Below are 27,181 nucleotides of genomic sequence, written 5' to 3' on the forward strand. Positions count from 1 at the left end.
ATTTTAATCATAGGTTTCAACCTATGATGTATTTTATCTGCAATAAAAACAATCCTCCTCTTGGAGAAGTTATTGATTTATTTTTTAGAACGGAGTATCAAGCTAGATGTGCTCCTCATATACATATGCTTTATTGGATCTAGGATGCACCCACATTTAGAACTGATTCGGATGAGACTGTTTTATCTTTTATTGAAAACTATGTTACATTTGCTATACCAAAAACAAGAGAAGAAAACACCTTAAGGCAGCAAGTGTTACGGTTTCACACTCATCGATGTAGGAAATATTGTAGACGGAAATACAAGTCGAAGGAAAAGTTTTCTACCAAATTTTGTTTTGGATTTCCACGTCCAGTAATAGCCAAAGGAAGAGTGAACAGTTTCATGTCAGCAGTGAGACATCCCATCACTAGAAAATCTCCCAAAAATACATACAATTTCAAAAGAAGTGAACAATCAAAGTATATTAATGATCATAATCCGGTTATTTGGTCAATGTGGAATACTAATATGGATATCCAGTATGCTGCGGTTAATTCCATTGCTGTTGCTCAGTAGATAACGTTATACGTAACAAAATCAGAAAAGACTGAGTTGAAAGAAATGTGGGAAGAAATTTCCCACGAGAAGAGTATTAGTAAGAAATTGTACAGCTTTAGTTTGAAGATGCTGTCCCATCGAGAGATTGGATCCAATGAATTTTCGAATCGGTTGTCTTCTGCAAGTCTATATTCAAAGTCAAGAGGAATAATTTGGGTTAGTCTAGGTCTTGCTGCAACACGAAATCGAGTACTTAAATCTATACAAGAAATCGAATATTTAGCATTAAATGAACCGGAAAGCACATATATTGTTAAAACAAACATGTTGGATACGTATTAGCTAAATCGCAGTTCTCATCTTGAAAACATATGTCTCTATGAAGTGCTGCAATATTAAAGTTTTAAGAGAAATATTACAGAGAACATAAATGCAGAAAAACATGCAGTGATTGGTTCAGAAGGATGTTTGGTGAAACATAGTAAAGGAAATCTGCTTAATCATAGGAAACTGAGTTGCGATACTCCTGATAAAAGGGAATTTTACTATTTAGCATGTCTGCAAACTTTTCAAGGCTTGGCGTACGGAATTGGAATTACTTGGAGATTTTCAGTGCTATGAAGATTCTTTTAATGCATGTAAAGATAGCATTGAATGCACAGTTTTTCCAAATTATCTCAAAATGTTGTATGAAGAAATTGATCAAGAAGCTACTATTGCAGCTGAGATTGCTAGAGACAGTTCTCAAGATAGTCAAAGTTGTGCTCCACTGAGTCAAGATCCACTAGGACAACCAATTCTTGAAAATGAAGCAGCAATCGCCATGAGTGAAGTGGAAACAGCAATGCATCAAGCTCAACATGATAATATGGATTTAGGAAACTTGGAAGAACAACTAAATACTTAACAGAAAGACCTATATCAGCAAGTGAGACAACAGATCGACCATGGGTTTCTTCATGAAAAAAAATAATGCACATGCTCATCTTTTAATCCTATTCAAATGTATATCAGTGGTCAAGCTGGTACAGGAACATTTCTTAATTAAAGTGTTGACCAGTTATCTACAGAAGACCACTGAATCAAATTCATCTTGTGTTGTAAGAGCTCCAACTGGGTTAGCAGCACACAACATTAAAAGAATTCCATTACATTGCTTACTAAGGCTACCTGTTGAACGTGAAATCAAAATAGAATATCACAAACTATCTGGAGAAGCTTGTTATGAAGTTTCAGGAGTACTAAAGAAAATGAAACTTCTGATTATTGATGAGGTGAACATGGTCTCAAACTTTATGATTGCCTTTGCGCATTTAAGAAAGCAGCAAATTTTAAAAACAGAATACAATGTTTTATTTGGAGGAAAACATGTGATAGTTTTTGGCGATCTACTGCAACTTACTCCTGTAAAAAGGCAACCTGTATTTAAAACACTTGTGGATGAAGACACCAGAGAGTGTTTGGGAAGTATTGGAAACGTGAACATTTGGTTATATTTTGAATACAAAGAACTTATTAAAAATATGCGACAGGCAAGTGATGAAGACTATGGAAGCATTCTTCAAGGCATAAGAATTGGTGAATTGACAGAACATGGTAAAGAAGCTTTGCAAAGTCGGCTACTTACAAACTTGTTTCCAAATGAAAATGTTGCTCCGCAAATAATATACAAAAAAATCAAAGAAAATAAATGTATAATCTGCCTAAGGCCAACAATGCAAGTGTGTTCTACACAACAAATAATAAAAATGGAAGCCATCGATAAAATAGAGCACGAAGGAATTACTAATATTTTGACTGAAAAATTCAAAACAAAATTGGATTCATAGCAAAAATCTATATCTAAGACTGCTGGTTTAGTAAAGAATTTATATGTATGTGAAAACTGTCGGGTAATTTTACGGCGTCATTTGAATGTGGAAAAAGGTTTAGTAAATGGAGCAATGGGAAAAGTTGTTGATTTTGTTAATTATCAAAAAAGAGATGGAACTGAATTTTTAAAGATTACATTTGATCAGCTTGAAGAAGTGAAAGAGAGTGGACGTTGTTCTATTAATTTTTTACTTGTTAAAGACTTGTATGTTCGTAGAAAACAGTTTAACCTTTCTTTAGAATATGCGGTGACCATTCATAAGTCTCAAGGTTTAAGTGTAGACAGTGCTTTGGTAAACATTGGATGTACTGTGTTTAAAGAGGAAATGGCGTATGTTGGATTGTCCCAAGTTAGAACTTTATCTGGATTGTATTTGATTGATTTTGATGAGAGAAAGATTAGCGCATATGCAAATTGTGTAAGAAAATATAACGGTTAAGAAGACTGTATGCTCCCAACTTAGGTGAATATCCTGGATTTGAAAAGCGTATACTATGTCAAAAATGAACATATGACAAACTCTGTAGTGAGGTTGGAAAGAAGAAAAAAAAATCAACCGAATGTTGAGATTCCAAACAAAAAGAAAAAGGACGCTGTTGAAGAAAACAGTTCAGGTATCAGATGCTATGCTAATGTAGTTGTAAACGTTGTATTTTTTCTAGAAAATCTCCAACAACAAATTACGGAGAATCGTGAAAAAATGTTTTGTTCCTTGTTACACTCAATGTTTTAAAAATTGAGATCTGATAAAACTAAAATCCAAAGTGTTTCTGGCATTCGGAATCTTTTGGGTATATGTTCTGGTTCTTCACAATTTACACAGAATGTACAGCAAGATGCTCAGGAATGTCTTATGTTTATGCTTGCAGTATTGGAAGATGAAGGAATACAAATTGAAAATCTGTTTGGACTTCGGTATAGATGGGAACATGAATGTGAAAATTATACATTTACTTCTACCACTAACATAGACACTGAAAGATTCATATATTTGACAATACCAGATTGTAAAACAGTGTCTTTTAACAAATTAGTTAAATCAGCTAATTAAAAAAAGGAGTGTAGTCACTACAAATCAGAAATATCATCAACATTATTTATAGAAAGATTTGGACAATATATTATTTCAATGGTACAACGTTGTACAGCAGATGGAGGAAAATCGGAAACTTTAATTAAAAATTTGGTAGCAAGTCAACTATAATTATCAGGAAGAACTTTCATAGCAGTAGCAATTAATTTCCATGATGGATCTTCTACAACATGTGGACACTACACTGTCTATTTAGAGTGCAATAAAGGATGGAAACATTGTAATGATGCACATTTGGTTTTCATATAATGGTTGCCTAATGAATTACCAAATTCATACCTAATATGTTTAATGCCAAAGTTCTGAGAACATCATTCGGCCTATTGGGAAGATGTCAATATGAATTAATGAGATTATTTTGGATAATTTCAATGCAAAGGATTCAGGAATATCATTAGGCCTAGTGGGAAGATATCAATATGAATTAACAAGTGTATTTTGGATATACTCTGCTGCAGATGTTTTAAAGAACATTATTTAGACTATTGGGAAGATATGAAAAATTGCTGATTCAATTATCGTTTCTGTTGTTTGATATTGTATTTCCAAAATTGTCTAAGAAAGAATCATTTCATATATTTGATATTTGTATTATATGCAATGTTATTGAGGATGTTTATTTTAGGAAATCTGAACACATAGTTGACTTTGTTGTAAATATGGTGGACACAGATTTGTTTTTTTTAACAATCTTATTGATTGTATTTTTTTGCCCACTGTTACATGATTCACAACATTGAATTCACTGTCTATGGTGAAATTCAATAGATTCAGGGAACAGCAAAAAAGGCAAACTGAATATCATATATAATGGTAAAATTATGTTGTATAGTCTAAACTATAACATTTAATGTTATAACTGTATTTTTTCTTCAATTTTGCAGCCCAAAATTGTGAAGTTTGAAAGCTTTTAACATTTAAATTATAAAAAACAAATGCAAAAATTGTTTTAAAGACTTTCATATGTACTATCGTAAAGGTAAGATTAAGTGATCCAAACACTATCCATGCACTACTACATTCACCTCTGCACTATCCATACAGTCCTCTAACCACCTAGACACTGCTCATTCACATCTTAAATTCCCCAGGTACTACCTATGCAGACCAGCAATCACCCTGTCACTCCCGATGAATTCCTCAAGCCACCCAGCCAGTACCATGTACTAATCCAATCACTCCGCCAATACCCAAGCACTTATAAATTCACTCAGGTACTCTCCCTGCAGTACTCTAATCATCTAGTCAGTATCCATGTACTCATGCAATGACCCAGTCACTAACACATGTAGTGCTGCAATCCTTTAAGGACTATGTATGCACTCCAGTAATCTCCCTGGTACTACATATGCACTCGTCCAATCACCCAGCCAGTCCTATGTCCTTAACCAATCACTACGCCAAAACCGAAGCACTTATAAAATCACCATGCACTCTACACGCACTACTCTAATCATCCAGTCACTACCCAGGTACTTATGCAATGATCCAGGTACTAACATATGCACTGCTACAATCCCTGTGTCCTACCCATGCAGTCCTCTAACCACCTACACACTTTTCATTCGCTCCTTCAATTCCCCTGGTAGTACCCATGCAGTCAAGCAATCACCGTGTCACTCCCCGTGCCAGTCTCCAATCACCCTGCCAGTACCATGCACGAATCCAATCGCTCCGCCAAAACAAAAGCACTCATATATTCACCATGCACTCTCCTTGCAGTACTCTAATCATCCAGTCACTACCTATGTACTCATGCAATGACCCAGACACTAACTCATGCACTTCTACAATCCTTTGAGTGCTACCCATACAGTTTAGTAATCTCCCTGTTACTACCTATACACTCCTCCAATTACCCAGCCAGTCCCATGTCCTTATCCAATCACTCTGCCAAAACCCAAGCACTTATAAATTCACCATGCACTCTCATTGCAGCACTCTAAGTATCCAGTCACCATCCATGTACTCATGCAATGACCCAGGCACTAACACATGCAGTGCTACAATCACATGTGCACTATCCATGCAGACCTGCAACCACCTACACATTACTGATTGACTCCTGCAATTACCCAGGTAGTACCCATGCAGTCTAGCAATCACATTGTCACTCCCCGTGTACTCCTCCAATCACCCAACCAATACCATATCCATTTCTAATTATTCCTCCAAAACACAAGCACTTATAAGTTCACCATGCACTCTCCTTGCAGTACTCTAATCATCCAGTCACTACCCTTGTACTCATGCAATGACGCAGGCACTAACTCATGCACTTCTAAAATCATTTGAGTGCTACCCATACAGTTTAGTAGTCTTCCTGTTACTACCTATGCACTCTCCCAATTACCCAGTCAGTCCCACATCCTTATCAATCACTCCGCCAAAACCCAAGCACTTATAAATTCACCATGCACTCTCCTTGCAGCACTCTAATTATCCAGTCACTATCCATGTACTCATGCAATGACCCAGGCACTAACACATGTAGTGCTACCCTCACATGTGCACTATCCATGCAGTCGTTTAACCACCTACACACTACTGATTCACTCCTGCAATTACCCAGGTAGTACCCATGCAGTCTAGCAATCACACTGTCACTCCCCGTGCACTCCTCCAATCACCCAGCCAGTACCATATCCATTTCTAATTATTCCTCCAAAACACAAGCACTTATAAGTTCACCATGCACTCTCCTTGCAGTACTCTAATCATCCAGTCACTACCCATGTACTCACGCAATGACCCAGGCACTAACTCATGCACTTCTACAATGCATTTGAGTGCTACCTATACAGCTTAGTAATCTCCCTGTTACTACCTATACACTCCTCCAATTATCCATCCAGTCCCATGTCTTTATCCAGTCACTCTGCCAAAAGCTAAGCACTTATCAATTCACCATGCACTCTCCTTGCAGCACTCAAAGGGGTCTATTATGATGTAGGGTGGATCGCCACCGCCCGCATGGTGGTAGAGATCTGCCCTACATCATACCCCGCCCGCCACCCATTTCCCCCCGCCATATTAGTATGGCAGGGGGGACCCCAGCGGACGGAAAGACCGTCTGCCGGTTTTTTGCCGGTCGACCAGTCAACCGGGCGGAAAAGGGGCTAAATATGGTGGCAGTGTCTGCTGGACACCGCCATCCATATTAGGTGTCGATTCCGATCCTGTAAAACCCGGGTACGAACCGTCGGACGGAGCGTTTTCACCGTCCGACTCGTACCCGGGAATAACACCTTACAAACCCGCAAGTACGATTCGTAGTGAAACACTATTCACGTATGAATCGGAGAAACCACCGACCGACAAAAAAATACCCATAATTCCGATCCGGGACACCGCGGACATGACTTCCGGATGGAGTCAGGCAGCGTTTCACGAACCAGCAAGTACGATCCGTGCCTACGTCACTCTGCACGGATAATATTTTACGGCAGCCAAAAACTGCCGGGAAATCAGGACGACGCGCAGAAGGAGCACCTGTACGCGACGGACAGCCATGGACCCCAACCTACGTGTCATCCCAGCCCTCATAGCAGTTGACCTGGTGTACAGGAACCAACGCAGACACCGCAGAAGGTCAGAACAACACCCAGGGGCAAAGGGGGGGGGCAGGGGCATGAAACATAATCCCCACCCAAGTAAAAAATTCTACATGACCTGTACATACCTGACCCCCAGGGCCTGGTCACTTTGGGGGGTGGGGGCGTGTCCACCAAGGCCTGCGTCCCGCCACAACGGAAGTGGACGTGGACGCGACCCGTCACCACAACAATCGTGTTATGCACCGTACCCACGCCTAAAGAGCGTGGGTACAGGTCGCACCGCGCCCACCCCTACGTCACCGCAACAATGGCGGTATGGCCTGTAAACATGTTCCAAAGTACGGGCCATCCCACCATTGTTGGGGTGACGTAGGGGTAGGCGTGGTGCGACCCGTAGCCACGCTCTGAAGGGCTGGGTATGGGCCGTACCCAGAATATTGGGGTGCCGTAGGGGCACGGCTCGTACACAGGCCGTCAGAGCGTGGATACGGGCCGTACCCCCAATGTTGGGGTGCCATAGGGGTACAGGCCGTACCCAGTCCTTCAGAGCGTGGGTACGGTCCGTACACACGTACCCCTAAATCACCACTGCAATGCTGGTACGGCCCGTACCCATGCCCCCAGAGCGTGGGTACGGGCCGTACCACGTGTACCCCTACATCACCACTGCAATGGTGGTACGGACCGTACCCACGCACCCCAGAGTGTGGGTACAGGCCCTACACGCGTACCCCTACATCACCACTGCAATGGTGGTACGGCCCGTACGCACGCCCCCCAGAGCGTGGGTATGGGCCGTACACGCGTACCCCTACATCACCACTGCAATGCTGGTACGGCCCGTACCCATGCCCCCCAGAGCGTGGGTATGGGCCGTACCACGCGTACCCCTACATCACCACTGCAATGGTGGTACGGACCGTACCCACGCACCCCAGAGCATGGGTACGGGCCGTACACGCGTACCCCTACATCACCACTGCAATGCTGGTATGGCCCGTACCCACGCCCCCCAGAGCGTGGGTACGGGCCGTACCACACGTACCCCAACAGTCCCATTACATGATGGATACAAGGCGTACACACGCCACGGATGTGAGTGTACGGCTTGGTGCAGCACACCAGCTATAAATTGGGGGTGGAGGATGCCCAGGACAGCAGTGTACCACAGCAAGTGCGCAAGTGGGTGGGTGGGTGGCTGCAGAGGACTCCCAGCAGTGGACAGGGACATGGGGGTGGGTGCCTATCACTCCCAGCAGTGCCCAGACATATGATGGGTGGATGCCTATCACTCCCAGCAGTGCCCAGACATATGAGGGGTGGGTGCCTATCACTCCCAGCAGTGCCCAGACATATGAGGAGTGGGTGTCTATCACTCCCAGCAGTGCCCAGACATATGAGGGGTGTGTGCCTATCACTCCCTGCAGTGCCCATACAAATGAGGGGTGGGTGCCTATCACTCCCAGCAGTGCCAAGAGACATGGGGGTGGGTGCCTATCACTCCCAGCAGTGCCCAGAGACATGGGGGTGGGTGCATATCACTAACAGCAGTGCCCAGGGACATGGGGGTGGGTGCATATCACTAACAGCAGTGCCCAGAGACATGGGGGCGGGTGCACATCACTAACAGCAGTGCCCAGGGACATGGGGGTGGGTGCATATCACTAACAGCAGTGCCCAGGGACATGTGGGTGGGTGCCGAGGACTCCCAGCAGTGGACACAAACATGGGGGTGGGTGCAGAGGAACACCTGCAGTGGACTTAGACATATCAGGGGTGGGTGCATATCACTCCCAGCAGTGCCCAGACATATGAGGGGTGGGTGCCTATCACTCCCAGCAGTGCCCAGACATATGAGGGGTGTGTGCCTATCACTCCCAGCAGTGCCCATACAAATGAGGGGTGGGTGCCTATCACTCCCAGCAGTGCCCAGAGACATGGGGGTGGGTGCCTATCACTCCCAGCAGTGCCCAGAGACATGGGGGTGGGTGCATATCACTAACAGCAGTGCCCAGGGACATGGGGTGGGTGCATATCACTAACAGCAGTGCCCAGAGACATGGGGGTGGGTGCATATCACTAACAGCAGTGCCCAGGGACATGGGGTGGGTGCAGAGGACTCCCAGCAGTGGACAGAGACATGGGGTGGGTGCAGAGGATTCCCAGCAGTGGACATAGATATGGGGGTGGGTGCAGAGGAACACCTGCAGTGGACAGAGACATATCAGGGGTGGGTGCATATCACTCCCAGCAGTGCCCAGACATATGAGGGGTGGGTGCCTATCACTCCCAGCAGTGCCCAGACATATGAGGGGTGGGTGCCTATCACTCACAGCAGTGCCCAGACACATGAGGGGTGTGTGCCTATCACTCCCAGCAGTGCCCATACAAATGAGGGGTGGGTGCCTATCACTCCCAGCAGTGCCCAGAGACATGGGGGTGGGTGCCTATCATTCCCAGCAGTGCCCAGAGACATGGGGGTGGGTGCATATCACTAACAGCAGTGCCCAGAGACATGGGGGTGGGTGCATATCACTAACAGCAGTGCCCAGGGACATGGGAGTGGGTGCAATTCACTAACAGCAGTGCCCAGGGACATGGGGGTGGGTGCAGAGGACTCCCAGCAGTGGACAGAGACATGGGGGTGGGTGCAGAGGACTCCCAGCAGTGGACACAGACATGGGGGTGGGTGCAGAGGAATACCAGCAGTGGACAGGGACATGGGGGCATGTCCATAAATATCAGATGACCATAACTCCATGGGCGTATGTACGCATCCCTAACTTTTGACAATGATGACAGTGCCATAACAACACATCACTGACAGCAGTGTCCCACTCCCAGGAGGATGGATGTCTTTCCCCCACTGCATGACATACCACATGTGGGTGTGTGGACAAATAACACATGCATACCCACCCCTGGCAGATGCAGCACAATACACACACTGAGATCATGCCACAAGACTGTATACTCATGTCACTGCCCACTAAACTAACAGAGCCAAAGCGAACACACACTGTCACGCACATCCCACGACTGATAGGAATGTACAACTGCCGGGCCAGCCACCAAGATGTTGTTTCTCATGGAAGGAATAGGGTGGAGTTCCTGCAGATACAATGCCCACAATTGTCAGGCAGGTGTTCAAATACCAAGCAGAACAAGTCCCATATGTGTCCTAGCCTGGGATTACACACATGCATTGTGCGGAAAAGGGACAAATTCACCATGAAGGCATGCCAAAATTCTCAATACACAAGTACAGTGAGTACCAAGGATGGCACAGACGAAGCAGCAGGAGACATTGCTGAGCAGGCATGGCCAGAGTTGAAGGGATCCCTCACCAACAAAGAAAATGTAGACACAGGGTGACACAACTATTGTGCAACTCTCTGCAGGGAAGATGTCATGTGCCACAGAGGAAGGACCACTCCTTTGGACTATGTCTCCAAACACAAAGACCATACATGACAAAGAATCTTTGCAGAGACCTTGTGATGGCACGCAGATAACAGGTTCCACCCCATGAGCAGCAGACTACAACATTACCCTGAAACATAACACATGCCCACAACCCCAACTCATGTAGGATCAGCATCAACATCAATGCCTGAATTGCAAGACCTTTTGAACGAAAATAGAAAATGCTTTATTCAGCATGCAAATAATAATGTGGAAACAAGAATATTCACAAAGGCCAATAGCCAGTCCATATTATCAGTCCTTGGGGGGTGGACACATGGCCATGCATCTCCCCTAGCTTGTCTGCACAACAGAAGACTCTGTGTCGTCGACTGGGGGGGGCATCATGTGGGGAAGGACCAGGCACCACAGGGACAGGAGGGGGAAGGGTAGGTGTGGTGGGTGCAGGGACGGACGACTCCACCACAGGGGGTGGGGCAGCGCCAAAGGTGGAGGTGAGCTCGGCGCTGCACACTTCTGCCAGTTCTACAAGCGTCTCCCCTGCACCCGGAGAAACAACAGGCCCCAAGGAGGGGGGTGGGTCAGAGGGAAGTGTTGCAGCGCTACTGGGGGAGGTAGTGGACAGGCTGGGGGACTTAACCCCCCTACCCGTGGAGTGCCTTGACCGTTTCCGGACAGGGGAACTAGTGGGGCTGAGGTCCAGGCCAGCAAAGTAGGCCTCCTTCTCCGAATCAGGGGCAGGGGAGCCAAGGGGAGTGACATCGGAGGGACTGGGGAGTGAGTCATGTGGACGAGGACTGAGGCTGCGTGCCTGCCTGTGTGCCCCAGACCCAGTGGGTGTGCCTGCTTCCCCCTGAGTGTGCATGTCAGGAGGTGTGCGCTTGCCCTTACGTGGTGGTGTGCTGCTTGTGTCTGGTGGGGTGCGTGTGTGTGGATGTCTTGGTGTGCTTGGGACAGGCATGGGTGTGTTGCATGTGGATGGGGAAGGGGTAGGAGGGGAGGCAGCGCTGCAGGTGACTCGCTACTGCCGTCAGTGACGAGTCCAGGGACCTCAGCAACATCCGTTGGTCAGACACCGCTGATGACATGCCCTCCATGTACGACACCATCTGGGTTAGCAGTCTGGTGTGGCCCTGGAGGACACTCAGGATCGATGTCTGCCCAACTTGCAACTGCCGCTGAATGTCCACAGACCCGGCAGTGAGGGCAGCAGGGGCGACAGGGGCATGGGCTGCGGTGCCTGACACGAAGGAGACACGGTATGGCCTAGCACGGACAGAAGGGACCCGAGCAAGTGGGAGGGCTGTGATGGGAATGGAGGGGGCGGCGAGAGATGTACTGCTGCTTTGAGCTGTGGGAGCAGCCTCCGCCCCCTCTGGGAGCTCAGCCTCGGACCCATCAGCCTCGTAGTCAGTGTTGGTACTGAGCAGGTCCTCCGCCTCACTCCCCTCGCCCTCCGTGCCACTTGATGCCGCCGACACCTCAGCAGTGGTGGCACCAGTGCTCGATCCCTCCTCCACGTCTGTGCCGGTGTCTCCCTCGGTGTCCTCCGATGATGCTGTGGGCAAGGTGAAGAGACAGGAAGAAATCAGTCACCTGTATACATCTGACACATGAGTCCAAACAAAATAGGCAACAGTGCATATCAGGAAAGGCATCATGAGTAACATTTGGATACTCCCCACATATGTAAGCCCTGCACTCCCCAGTTGTATGACCCACCATGCCACTTGGAAACAATGTAAATTGGGACACAACAGCAAATAACTAGAAATACCAAGATCATGAGAAGCTGGGATCAGTTGAGCACAGCAAGACTATGAAGGCATGCCACCTCTTGTGCACTGTGAACCAAACAGTATTGTCGCACACAAGGCCAAATACCACATGCCACTGCAGAAGGTATCCCGACACTCAGAGACCTGTGAGTACTTTTGACACCCCAAATAAATACATATTGACTGCTGGAGAATCACAACCCTTTACACAATGGACATGTCTACCATGTGGCACAATTTCTGTACTGCAAATCATCACACACAAGTCAGAACTGGCTATGTAACATCAGGGTTGAACATGTATGCCTCTCCTGCACACACACACACATACCTGAGTCAATGTGACTGATAACGATCAAGAAGTGACACCTCTAATTTAGGGTTACAATAACTGTGTTTGAAAACTAGCTCCATCAACACAACATCACCTTGTAGGGCGGCCAAAACATATTGCTCACAAACAAACATCAACAGATTGTTGTGAATAGCCACACAGGCACTGGCCAGTGTGAGTATGCACAAGCAAACTGGTGTATCCCTGTCAAGTGGACAAATGTATCTCACATGTGAAAATCACTACCTAGGCCAGGGAACAAGGCCACAGAGGCAGAGCCATGCTGAACCCACAGTGAATGTGCACAGTGTTGGATGACACACATGAGTAGGAGGGCAGGCTGTGTCTGGGGACTGTAGTGGGCACACTGCTCCATGGGCCTGGAATGAGCTGACTGTTACAGGAGCATCCGTCCCTGCACTATGTATAAATCCCACTCATGCACATCATGTCTGAGGCCACAACATTGGTCATGCATGCTGCAAGTCTGTAAATTTGAACCCTCACACTCCTATGTTGAGACTCAGCATCAGTGGCAACAATAATGCACCCCCATATGACTGAACAGGACAGGGCACAGGCAGACCACCCCCACACATGATGCTGAAAGCAGTGTGCACCTTGATTAACTGGCAGCCTAGATGACCATGTGCAACAGTGATAACACACAGACCAGATAACACATGTCAAGGAGGGGATGGGAGGAAGAACAGCACAGGTTGACTTGGGGGAACAGGATATGCACTGCACCTATATAGCCTGGCAGTGCGTCCAGCCGACTGACCAGCTACAAAAGCTGGCGACACACAACAAACACACATGTACCTACCCCCTTACTGCTGCTGTAACTCCTGTATCCGCCTATCCAGGTCAGGGAAGACCACCGCCAGGACATGCTTCATCTGGTGGGTCAGGCGCCGGCGCCCACCATGCTTGCGAGGAGCCTCCTCCTTCAGCATGACCCGGGCGATCCTCCGGGTCCAGCACCGGATGTCCTGCCATCTCTTCCTCACTTGTGGCAGGCGCCGACGGCGACCCTCCACCGATTGCACAGACTTGACGGCGTTCTTCCAGATGTTCCCCTTGTGATATGCGGATACCTGTGTGGATGACAAAGTGGGACAACATCACTACACCTGCACCATGTCACAGAGACACACATTTGAACATCTTTTATTTGTTGAACAGGGCATAGTATGCTGGCAAGTAATAGCACCTAAGTCATAGGGACTCATTCCACTGGGGACGCTACAACGCACTACATGGCATAGTAAGTACACAGGTGGCATGAGGGGTGCCACACAATCCCTGATCATGGCACACACTGTGCATCCCAAGCAACACAAGGCTGATGGACAGCTCCTCCAAGCAGTCACATGCCCCAGGCCACTGATGAAACCTCAGCAGAGTACACAGACACACACAGGCACACATCAATCACCAGCCATTGGCAACAGTGGATGCAAACATCACTCTGCACATGTGCCACTTGCCAGGGGGGGTCACAGGTGTGGGGCTAGCTCAGTGTTGGAGCCGGCCTCGTGGCGTGGTCCTGTTCCCCCTCGCTCATCTGCACGAGGTCCCATGCACCTCGGGGCTCCTCCATCTTGGATTACACGTCACTCCACGTGACCACCTCCGTGACCCTGCTCTACCCGGCCTCGGTCCCAGCGAGGCCCGACATCGAGGCGCCCACCCCTTGCCCGGGGGATACCACGTGAGCCCTTCCCACTCCCGGCGGAGGGCAGTATCGATGGGACCCCCAACCGTCCTTCCACACCTAGGTGCGACCGCCCCACAGCTCTCTGGGGCCTGGCGCCTCTCCTGCTGGGCGTCTGGCCGCGCCCTACCCGGCCTCTCCGCCCTCCTGGGCGCAAGGGTCCGGACATCAAAGGGCTCAAGACCTATATCTGGGGCGACCCGACAACAAGATGACAGTTGTATCCTGGAGTCAAGAGCCCTGCTGATCGGATCGCGGCTGACCCTACGGAGAAAGACTCTTCCTGAAACTACCTGCTGAGCCCTGCTGACGACGTCGCGGCTCCATCGTGCTTACAAGACCTTCACGAACCTTTGGGGCCCTGCTGACGCCGTCGCGGCCCGACCTTGTTGCAACAAACCATCAGAGCCCAGCTGACCTCGTCGCGGCTTGACCGAAGCGGACCTACCACCGGAGCCCTGCTGACTGTGTCGCGGCTCGACCCAAGCGGAACTACCACCCGAGCCCTGCTGATGCCGTCGCGGCTCTCCACGTCCGAGCCGCTCTGAGACAGCATCCAAGGTCTGGCGCAGAGCCCTCCCGTACCTGGTTGGTACTAAGACTGTCCCGCTACCCTATTCCTTCCAAGACATTGAGACTCTTACTGGATCTCTCGATCCCACTGTACATATTGAACGTGCTCCTTTGTTTTATATAAAAGAACCAAGATAAGCAACTGATACGGAGTCCTGTGTGGTGGTGTTACTGGGCCTAGTACGATTATAGGAGAAGGACCTCTCCTAGGAGGCTTCTCAGCGGCGCTCGGCTATAACTTGGCGGTAGGAAGGTGCCCGGAGTAGTCCCTCCGACTCCCCGGTGGTCCTCCCTCCAACACTCAGCAAGTCAGACACACAGCACGGCTTACTTCACACATCAGATGGATGTAGCAGTTGCATCCACTATGCAGCTAGTGGTGCAACACTCCACATAGACTCTCACCCACATGACAAGAAACATTCACACACATCAATGTTCAGGGGGCGTACACATCATTTGGACACTCTCACCACTCTCACCACAGCTCCAATCAACTCTCACACACATCTGTGTGTGCAGTCACCTGTCACACCGGGGTGACCACTAAATCACCGCAGGACAATAGAACAGGAATGCCCAAGAGGATTATGCTGGCTGAATGTGCCATGCACTATGAAGTGAATGTCACAGTAAGCACAATGCAAGTGATGAGTGCACACATTAACTACATCAAGCCCTGCATGAGAGACATAAGCCATCTGTTAGACGGGCCGGGAGGGTCGGCCGAGGACAAGGGGAGAGGTCTCCGGGGAGAGCCGTCTCCAGCGATCGTACAGACCAATAACTTCCCCCCCACAAACAGATACCACACCAGGAGATGAGTTAGCGTTCTTTATAAGCACTTCTTAAGGTACGATGAAAAGGTACAAGGAGGTCTGGACTCAGGGGTCCCCTCGATTCAAGTCTCTCAAGATGGGAAAAGGGGGTAGCGGGATAGTCTGGTTACCAGTCTGGTAGTTGAGGTGGTAGGGTGGGTAGCTCACAATCCTCGAGCTTGGTGGTCTAGCTGGTACGGGCCGCGGCAGCGCCAGCAGGTCCCAGTGAAGATGGTCGATACACGGTCCGCGGCAGCGCCAGCAGGTCCCAGTGAAGATGGTCGATGTACGGTCCGCGGCAGCGCCAGCAGGTCCCGGTGAAGATGGTCGTGACAACGGGCCGCGGCAGCGCCAGCAGGTCCCGACGAGGGTGGATGTTGCAGAAGGCCGCGGCAGCGCCAGCAGGCAGGTCGATAGTTCACAAGATAGGGCTACGGCAGCGCCAGTAGTCCGTCAAGGCTGAGTTCTCTCGGTGTCTCTCGACTCCAGGATACAACTGCCTTCCTGCTCCGGAGCTGCTCCAGTTATAGGGCAGGTGCCCTTTGATGTCCGGACCCTCGCACTTGGAGGTCGGAGGGTCCGGGATGAAGGTGTCCAGACACCCAGCGGGGGGGTGGAGCCGGTGCCTGGGGGAGCTGGAGGCGATCGTCACCTGGCGGGGGAGAGTCCTTGGCGCTTCGTTCTCCCATTGACCTGCCAAGTGGTCCGCTCACCTCCTGGGTGGATGGTGGTGCCGGGATGTCGGGGCCGGCCAGGCCCAGGGTTAGGGTCGGGGGGAGGCCACGCGGCCTCGTGGCGCAGGGCCCAAGATGGCGGCTTGACCCGGCCGAGGGAGCCGGTGGTGGCTTGGGCCCGTGATACATGGTGGTCCGAGGCAGGAGTTCCGTCGGGAGACGGGGTGCGGGTGATTCTCGTGGGTCGCTCCTGGGGGGCCGGGGCTTGGGCCCTGTCATGCGGGGAGGGAGCAAGCCCTTCGGGTGGCCTGTCCAACATGCGTCCCCCCCAGCTGAAGGCGGGGAGAGTCACCCATCTCCTTGGGGACTCTCCTCGTCGAGGCGGAAGAAGCGGGACAGGCCATCTGCGTTGGCGTGGTCTTGGCCCGGTCGGTGCTCCACGGTGAAGTCCATTCCCTGCAGGGAGATGGACCAGCGCAATAGTTTTGGGTTTTCCCCCCGCATCTGCATCAGCCACTGCAGGGGTCTATGGTCGGTTTGTACCCGGAAGTGGGTACCGAAGAGATAGGGCCGGAGCTTTTTGAGGGCCCACACCACTGCGAAGGCCTCCCTCTCGATGGTGCTCCAGCGCTGTTCTCGGGCCAGGAGACGTCGGCTGATGAAGGCCACCGGCTGGTCATGACCCTCGGGGTTCACTTGGGAAAGAACCGCTCCGATGCCGTGGTCGGAGGCGTCTGTCTGTACTACGAATTCCCGACTGTAATCGGGGGCCTGGAGCACCGGGGCGGTGCACAGGGCGGCCTTCAGCTTTTCGAAGGCCGCTTGACAATCGGGGGTCCAGTTAATCCGCTTCGGTTGGTTCTTGGACGTGAGACCCGTGAGGGGCCCCACAATGCTGCCGTAGTCCCTCACGAACCGCCGGTAGTAGCCGGTGAGCCCCAAGAAGGCTCGGACTTCGGTCTGGGTGACGGGGGGCTGCCAGGACTGGATGGCAGCAATCTTAAGTTGCAGCGGGGCCACCAGCCCGCTCCCCACCTGGTGCCCCAGGTAGGTCACGGACCCTTGACCAATTTGGCATTTGCCGGCCTTAATCGTGAGGCCGGCCCGCTGGAGGGCCTGTAGGACCTCCTGGAGGTGGAGGAGGTGGTCGGACCAGTGGCGGCTGTATACAGCGATATCGTCCAGGTAGGCAGCGCTGAACTCTTCGAGCCCCGCCAAGACCTGGTTCACAAGACGTTGAAATGTAGCGGGGGCGTTCTTCATGCCAAAGGGCATGACCTTGAAGTGGTAGTGGCCATCGGGGGTAGAGAAGGCGGATCGTTCTTGAGCCCGGGGTGTGAGACCGATCTGCCAGTAGCCCGCTGTTAGGTCGAAGATACTGAGGTAGCGGGCGGCCCCCAGCCGGTCGATCAATTCATCCGCTCTGGGGATAGGATGAGCGTCGGTTCGGGTGACAGCGTTCAAGCCCCGGTAGTCGACGCAGAATCTCAGTTCAGGTGTGGTGCCGGGGGCAGCGGCTTTGGGGACCAGTACAACCGGGCTGGCCCAGGGACAGTCCGAGGGCTCGATGACCCCGATCGTGAGCATTTTGGCAACTTCCTCTTGTATGCAGGCCCGTACCCGATCTGGTACGCGGTAGGCCTGGTGTTGGATAGGGGGACTGTCCCCGGTGTCCACGTCGTGCAAGCACCAAGGGGTGACCCCGGGAGTGCGGGAGAACAGTGAAGCGAACCGCAGCAGGAGGTCCCGGCAGCCCTGGCGTTGCTCTGGGGTGAGGGCATCGGAGAGCCGGACCCCGTCCACGGAACCGTCGTTCTCCTGAGTCTTCAGGAGATCCGGGAGGGGTTCGGAGTCCTCCTCTGCTCCACTGTCTGTAGCCATCAGGAGGCTAAGTTCTGAGCGCGCAAAGTGTGGTTTGAGTCTGTTGGCGTGGAGGACCCGAAGGGGGTTCCGGGGGGTCCCCATGTCGATGAGGTAAGTGACGGGGCTTTTGCGCTCGACCACCTTGAAGGGCCCCGTCCACTTATCTTGCAAGGCACATGGTTCGGTGGGGGACATCACCCACACTTGTTGTCCAGGTTCGAACTCGACGGAGGAGGCATTGTGATCATACCATCTCTTCATGTCTTCCTGGCTGGCCTCGAGGTTCGCCTTGGCCATCTCCCTGAAGCGCCGGGTCTGATTACGTAGGGCCAGGAGGTACTTGAAGACGTCTGGAGGGGTCTTTAGGGGGGCCATCTCCCAACCTTTTTTGACTAGGCTGAGGGGCCCTCGCACAGGGTGCCCGTACAGGAGTTCGAAAGGGCTAAAACCGAGGGACTTCTGGGGAACTTCTCGGTAGGCGAAGAGGAGGCACGGGAGTAGTACATCCCACTGGCGACGGAGGGGCTCTTCCAATCCCCCAATCATCCCCTTGAGAGTGCGGTTGAATCGCTCCACTAGTCCGTTCCCTTGGGGGTGATAGGGGGTCGTGAATCGGTAGGTGACCCCGCACTGTTGCCAGAGGGACTTCATGTATTTGGAGATGAAGTTCGTGCCTCGGTCGCTGACGCCTTCTCGGGGGAAGCCCACCCGGGAGAAGATCCCCATTAGGGCCCGGCCAACCACCGGAGCTGTTACAGTTCGTAGAGGCACCGCCTCGGGGTAGCGGGTGGCGTGATCCACCAGTACCAGGATGAACCTATGTCCTTGTGCCGTGCGGGGGTCCAGGGGCCCCACAATGTCTATTCCTACCCTCTCGAACGGGGTGGTGACCACCGGGAAGGGTTGCAGAGGGGCCTTCAGCTTACGGCCACTCTTCCCGCTGGCCTGGCACGTGGGGCAGGACCGGCAGTGGTTCAGGACGTCGTTCCGCATCTTCGGCCAGAAAAAGTGGGTCACTAGGCGACTGTAAGTTTTGTCTTGGCCCAGGTGTCCAGCCAGGGGGACATCGTGGGCCAGGTTGAGCAGGAAGTCTCTGAAGCGGAGAGGTACCACCAGTACTCGACCGGCCCCTAGCTCTGCGATTCTCTGTTCGCTGTATAGCAGGTCGTTCTCCCAGTAGACCCAGTGAGTTCCGGTGGAGTCCCCTGCGCTCTGGGCGCTGGCTTGTTGGCGGAGTCCCTCGAGGGAGGGGCAGGTTTTTTGCTCCTGGCGGAACTGTTCTTGGGTGGGCCCTCCTTCTTGACGCCACTGAGCCAGGCCGGGGACGTCCTGGGGTTGCGCGTCCCCTTCGGTCGTTGGCTCCGGGGGGTTGGCCTCGTCGTTGTCTCCTACTGGGGCGACCGGGGGCGGAGGTGCTGGCCATTCCGGTTCTTCTGGTCGGGGAACGGCACGGGCGGCCATGGACCGGGTGGTTACGCAGGCCCAGTCCGGGAGGCCCAGCATCCCCAGGTGCTCTCTTCTCTCGACGGTGGCCCACGGGGAACTCTCAAGGTCATTCCCCAGGAGGCAGTCCACAGGGGCATCATCCCGGACCGTCACTTTCAACAGGCCGGAGACCCCTCCCCATTCGAAGGGGACGCAGGCCATTTGACACAGACTTTCGGAATTGTCGGCTGAGCGGACGGGGCAGAGAATGTTCGGCAGGATCTGCTCGGGTTTCACCAGGTGACAGCGGACGGCCGTCACACTGGCGCCTGTGTCACGTAAGGCCTCGGCCCGATGCCCATTAATGGTCACCCACTGACCGTATTTCCTGGTGTTGGCGGGTAGGGGAGCCCGCGGGACTATGTCTTTTCCCCCTAGGCACGCTAGAACCATGGCGGCCGGTTCCCACTCTTGCTGGGCCGGCTCATACTCTTCCTGTTCCTCTGATAGTCGTTCTTCCCCCAGGGCGGCGGCAGCTACCTGGCGGGGCTTGGGTGTTTGGTTCTGCGGGCAGCTCGGGTCATTGGCGTAATGGCCGACTCGCTGGCACCGGTGGCACGTGACATTGGCTCGGAACCCTGGACGCATCGGGGGGTTTCCCCGGCCGGCCGGGGGCGGGGCGCTGGCCACGGGTGTTGTCGGGAGGGTGTCTCTCCCTCGCCCCTGGCCTCCTCCTCCTCCCCGAGGACGGTGCTGGCCTTGGTTGCTTCGGTTCTGCTCGTGCGGTCCTCTCCGGCCCACTCGGGTGCTCTCCCATCGGTCAGCTTCAGCGGCGAGCTGCCGGGGGTCGGTCAATTTACTGTCGAGGAGGTGCTGCCTGAGCTCGACGAAGCAGTTGTTCGACAGGTGTTCCCATACCATAAGGTTAAAGAGTTGTTCGTAGGTCGTTACATGGCTCCCCTTGATCCAACCCTCGAAGGCTCGGCTGAAATAGTTTACGTACTCCACCCAAGTTGTACCCGGGATCCGGGTGCAATCTCTGAACCTCTGGCGGTACATCTCGGGTGTGAGGCCGTAGCGGGTGAGGAGGGCAGCCTTCATGTGGTCGTAGGACGACATTTGGTGATCTGGGAGCTGCAACAGGGCATCGCGACCTTCGTTGACGAACCTCCCCCATAGTCCAGCTCCCCAATCACTCCGGTCGATCCGGTGGGAGGTCATGGCGATCTCGTAGGCTTTGAACCACTGCTGTATGTCGTCTTCTCGGACATACTCTCGGACAACATCCTTGGGGATGTGGACTTTTTTCTCGGTTGCCCCTGGGGTGTGCGGTCGCTCAGGCACCCCCGGTTCTTTATTCTGTTTCCGAAGTTCTATTTCCGCCAGTTTGCGCTCGTGTTCGAGTGTTATTCTTTTTTCCTCAAGCTCTCTTTGTCTCTGTTTTTCTTCTCGCTCCTCTCGGAGCCGCAGATGCTCTAGATTTAGTTTCTGCTCGGCTAACTTTAGTTCACCGTCCATCTTGAGTCGTGCCATTTCCAACTCGTGTAATCTGGTCCTTTCTCTTTCCTGGATCTCCTCCTGCGAGAGGCCCGTTCCCCGCTCCTCGGGAGCCGTGGTGTTCCCCTCTGGTGCGACACTGTTTTGGTCGGAGGATCCGGTGATCCCAGTTTCTGCCCACAACTCAAGGGCGCGCTTCAAATCATCTTTGGTACTCAGGCCGGTGGTAGCAATGCCTAGTTCCATGCAAAATTGTTTAAGTTCGCGGTGGCTATATTCTTCCAACTTATCCATTTGGAACTTTTCATTGGAACCGCTATCTTTGGCTGACATCGTGGTTTTGTCGTGGGGTGAGCTACTCTCTGTACGATTACGCGTTGATTCGGTTCGCGCCGCTGGCCACCAATGTTAGACGGGCCGGGAGGGTCGGCCGAGGACAAGGGGAGAGGTCTCCGGGGAGAGCCGTCTCCAGCGATCGTACAGACCAATAACTTCCCCCCCACAAACAGATACCACACCAGGAGATGAGTTAGCGTTCTTTATAAGCACTTCTTAAGGTACAATGAAAAGGTACAAGGAGGTCTGGACTCAGGGGTCCCCTCGATTCAAGTCTCTCAAGATGGGAAAAGGGGGTAGCGGGATAGTCTGGTTACCAGTCTGGTAGTTGAGGTGGTAGGGTGGGTAGCTCACAATCCTCGAGCTTGGTGGTCTAGCTGGTACGGGCCGCGGCAGCGCCAGCAGGTCCCAGTGAAGATGGTCGATACACGGTCCGCGGCAGCGCCAGCAGGTCCCAGTGAAGATGGTCGATGTACGGTCCGCGGCAGCGCCAGCAGGTCCCGGTGAAGATGGTCGTGACAACGGGCCGCGGCAGCGCCAGCAGGTCCCGACGAGGGTGGATGTTGCAGAAGGCCGCGGCAGCGCCAGCAGGCAGGTTGATAGTTCACAAGATAGGGCTACGGCAGCGCCAGTAGACCGTTAAGGCTGAGTTCTCTCGGTGTCTCTCGACTCCAGGATACAACTGCCTTCCTGCTCCGGAGCTGCTCCAGTTATAGGGCAGGTGCCCTTTGATGTCCGGACCCTCGCACTTGGAGGTCGGAGGGTCCGGGATGAAGGTGTCCAGACACCCAGCGGGGGGGTGGAGCCGGTGCCTGGGGGAGCTGGAGGCGATCGTCACCTGGCGGGGGAGAGTCCTTGGCGCTTCGTTCTCCCATTGACCTGCCAAGTGGTCCGCTCACCTCCTGGGTGGATGGTGGTGCCGGGATGTCGGGGCCGGCCAGGCCCAGGGTTAGGGTCGGGGGGAGGCCACGCGGCCTCGTGGCGCAGGGCCCAAGATGGCGGCTTGACCCGGCCGAGGGAGCCGTGGTGGCTTGGGCCCGTGATACATGGTGGTCCGAGGCAGGAGTTCCGTCGGGAGACGGGGTGCGGGTGATTCTCGTGGGTCGCGCCTGGGGGGCCGGGGCTTGGGCCCTGTCATGCGGGGAGGGAGCAAGCCCTTCGGGTGGCCTGTCCAACACCATCCACCCCCCCCTGGGACCCACTCCAACCAACATAGCATGTCTGTCACACCTGGACACAATGCCAGAAGTGACAGACACAATAAAGGTTCACAGGCAAAGGTAGTGGAGTCAGCACTCACCTGCTCCCCTGGTCGACCATACAGCATGGGGTAGTGTGGGAGGATCACATCCAGCAGGGCCTGGTTCTCCTCCTGTGTGAAAGGCTGGGCCCTCTCCACAGTCCTTGACATGGTGCCAGAGGGAGACGATACAGCAGCAGTGGTATCGACTGACATGTTGTGCAGACAAGTGCCCTCTAATGGGTTCTGCCTGCCTTATATCTGCCTTGCTGGCCTATTTCATTTACAGGAGTACAGAGTGATTGGTCAGACTCATTTGCATCCTACGTTTCCTCCAATCCCTTTAAACATTCACCAGTGACAGCCTTTGCATCTTTCGATTTTGCAGCATCATGTCAAGTCAACAACAACTTTGCAACAATGTATAATGTGGCCAACTGAACTTTCCAGACCACATGATGTAAAAATTTGAACCTGAAAATTGGTATCCATGAAAACCAGCATGCATTTAGGCCCTAATACTTGTCCCTCATGTGTCCCCATTGTAATTTTTACATCCCCACACAGGTACGGCGCGTTACACACGTACCCCTAGGGCACCATCACTACAGTGATACGGGCCATACACGCATGAGTACGTGCCGATCACCATAGTTGTGTTACTGTAGGTCCGAGTGATCGGCACTTACTCACGCGTGTACGGGCCGTACACGCGTGAGTACGTGCCGATCACTGATCACTATAGTTGTGTTGCTGTAGGTCCGAGTGATCGCCACGTACTCACGCGTGTACGGGCCGTACACGCGTTAGTACGTGCCGATCACTGATCACTATAGTTGTGCCGCTGTAGGTCTGAGTGATCGGCACGTACTCACGCGTGTACGGGACATACACACGTGAGTACGTGCCGATCACTGATCACTATAGTTGTGTTGGTGTAGGTCCGAGTGATCGGCACATACTCACGCGTACTCATGCGTGTACGGGCCGTACACGCGTGAGTACGTGCCGATCACTGATCACTAAAGTTGTGTTGCTGTAGGTCCGTACCCCTAGGGCACCATCACTACAGTGATACGGGCCATACACGCGTGAGTACGTGCCGATCACTATAGTTGTGTTACTGTAGGTCCGAGTGATCACCACGTACTCACACATGTACGGGCCGTACACGCGTGGGAACATGCCGATCACTGATCACTATAGTTGTGTTGCTGTAGGTCCGAGTGATTGGCACGTACTCACGCGTGTACGGGCCGTACACGCGTGAGTACGTGCCGATCACTGATCACTATAGTTATGTTGCTGTAGGTCCGAGTGATCGGCACGTACTCACACGTGTACGGCCCGTATCCCTATGGCGAACGCCTACGGCTACACTAGCATAGTGATACGGACCCTACACACGCGTGTACGGACCGTATCCCTATGGCGTACGCCTACGGCTACACTAGCATAGTGATACAGACCCTACACACGCGTGTACGGACCAGACCCTACACACGCGTGTACGGACCGTATCCCTATGGCGTACGCCTACGGCTACACTAGCATAGTGATACGGACCCTACACACGCGTGTACGGACCGTATCCCTATGGCGTATGCCTACGGCTACACTAGCATAGTGATACAGACCCTACACACTCCCTCAGAGCGTGTGTACGGTGCGTTTAACACCTTACACTGGTGACAGGCGGCACACAGAAAGGAATGGAGCTGTCATACTTGCCCAAGGCTGGACATCAAGTCATTGTCAGTGCAGTCCTACATGTCTGGGGCATAGGTGTGTCAGGCTGTGATGTGGCATATATCTCCTCATGTTTGAACCCAATAGATGTGTGATGGGCTGTGTACACATGTCATGTGTGATGGTGCACTATGTGCCCCACATCCCCTTCACAACTTTTACATGTGTACATGTAGCACAGACTTGTCGAGCACTGCATCACTGGCATGGCACACTCACCAACACCCGCAACTGTCCCCTGATGCCAGGTACACGGATAATCACACCTGACATGTAACTACCGGTGTGGCACGATGTCACGATGTCATGTGTGTGTCATGTGTTTCCATGAGCTTGCTGTTGGTGTTCCGTCAAATGTATCTGCAGTTGCTGCATCCAACATGTGTCTGTGTGTAGATGGGCATGGCACACTATTACGCACACCAGGCCACATGTGGAATCAGACGTAACGTGTGTATGTATGCATCGAACATGGACTTGCGAGACAAGGACGTATCTGCGTAGTCTCAATGTATGAGTGATCAGTCTTGACATGTAACCCTTCATGGCAAGGTGTGTGGTCTGTCCTTTTTCAAGGACATGTGACCTGTGCATCTAGTGTTCCGCAACCTGTCTGTATGATAAACATCCTTCTTCTGCACATATGTGGATGTCTGTCACTCCTGTAATGCGTCTGCCTGTTCACTTACACTGGCCCACAGCAAGTTTCATGGCATGTCATGTTGACCTTGAGAATCCACATTTGTAGCTGGCTCTTGGTAGGAGTATCACCTGGCTGGCATGCGTGTCCAGGATATATTGCACAGACCTGACTCTGTATGTAGCATATGTGTATTGGCTGTTGAACATGTGCTCAGTACATTGACATTGTTGTTGTACTGTACTCACTCTTCGTTATCCCTTCCAAATTACTGCAGGGCTCCGCCTCTCCCCCGACCAATGCCAGACTTGGCTGCCCTGAGGGAACGTGACTGTATACGCCGATACCGCTTCTCCCAACCGTTGATTGAGAACTTGACCGCAAGGCTGGCACCACACCTCCAACCGCTACACAGGTATCCTACTGCACTGACACCCAAGATGAAGGTGATGGCAGCCCTACATTTCTTTGCCACGGGTACATTTCAATTGACCATAGCTGATGTTGGTGGCATGTCCCAGACCATGTTCAGACGTGTCCTGCATGATGTTTTAGAGGCCATGTTGGTTCACCTTGATGAGTTTATTCATTTCCCAACTCGTGAGCAGTTGACAGGTGTCAAGGGTGAGATCTATGCCCTGGGAGGGATGCCCCATGTCATTGGGTCTATTGATGGGACACATGTGGCTTTGGTACCACCACAGGCACAGGAGGTAGCCTATAGGAACCGTAAACATTACCACTCCATTAATGCCCTTGTGGTGTGTCTTGCTAACATGCAGATTTCCCATGTCTGTGCTCGTTTTCCAGGATCAGCACACAATGCCTACATCATGAGGCGTAGCAGGGTGCCTGAAATGATGCTGCAGCTGCGCAACGAACAAGCATGTCTTGTTGGTGGGTATACTCTGTTAGTCCTGTATTTAGCGTCATCTTTATGTCTTACTGCTTCTCCTGACCCACTTCTGTCCATGATGTTTCCATGTAGGGGACTCTGGCTATCCCAACATGCCATGGCTGATCACGCTTCTCCGCAACCCCAGAACAGCTGCCGATCACCGGTACAACAACACCCATAGGCAGACCAGGCGAATGATTGAGATGACTTTTGGCGTCCTGAAGAGCCGATTCCGGTGCCTCCACAAGACCGGCGGGTCCCTCCCATATGCACTTGTGAAGGTCTGCAAAATCTTCCCCGTGTGCTGCATGCTGCACAACATGGCACTGGAGAAAGCTGTGCCACTCATCCTGGATCCGGATGAGCAGGAACATCCACCCATGTATGATGAAGGGCTTGGTGACGAGGCAAGTGATGTGGAGGAGGAGGAGGAGGAGGAAGAGGACATCCGGAGTCGGCTCATACGCAACTTCTTCGCTTAGTGGTGAGTTCCAGTGTCTGAGTGTTGCACGCATTGAGCCTTGTGTGGCATGTGTTGCAATGTGTGGGCCCATCTGCATGTATGCTAAGTGAGTCAGAGGTGTGTTTGGATGTGTCACTCGAGTGATGATGTCATTAACAAAATTGTAGCTGAGACACTATTTTCACCTGGCATGTTGACAACCTTATACGTGTCGAGTACATACCCATGCATGCGGATGAGCATCTTTTGGCTGACTTCTTGTGTGTCTTTCATCCCCAGGAATTTGCGTATGCTGTCTGCTGGTGGCATCGTTGTGCTCCTGCTATTCCTCATGAATACAGCAACGTGTGCTGAATCAGCGTTACATGCACGGACATGTTGAAAAATCTCCTTTGGGTAAGGGATGCAGCACGGCTTTTTGGGTGTGGTATTTGTTTACAATGTGTGTGCACTGCTCCTGTGCATGTTTTGTTACTTTGCATACATGTAGAATCACCATGGGGCACATGACATGGAGCTGAATTCACATGAATTGATAGTCACACTTGGTGACAGTCATCTGTAATGGGATTGTGGATTGTGATGAAGGCATCAATGTGTGTAACACTGCCCTCGGAAACATACGGGATGCACCGGGTTGACATAGTGTGGGACATCCCCATAAGAGGCTCAATGGTGAATA

The sequence above is a fragment of the Triturus cristatus genome, chromosome 8 (genome assembly GCF_964204655.1).
Source record: "Triturus cristatus chromosome 8, aTriCri1.1, whole genome shotgun sequence".
In the NCBI taxonomy this organism is placed as follows: Eukaryota; Metazoa; Chordata; class Amphibia; order Caudata; family Salamandridae; genus Triturus; species Triturus cristatus.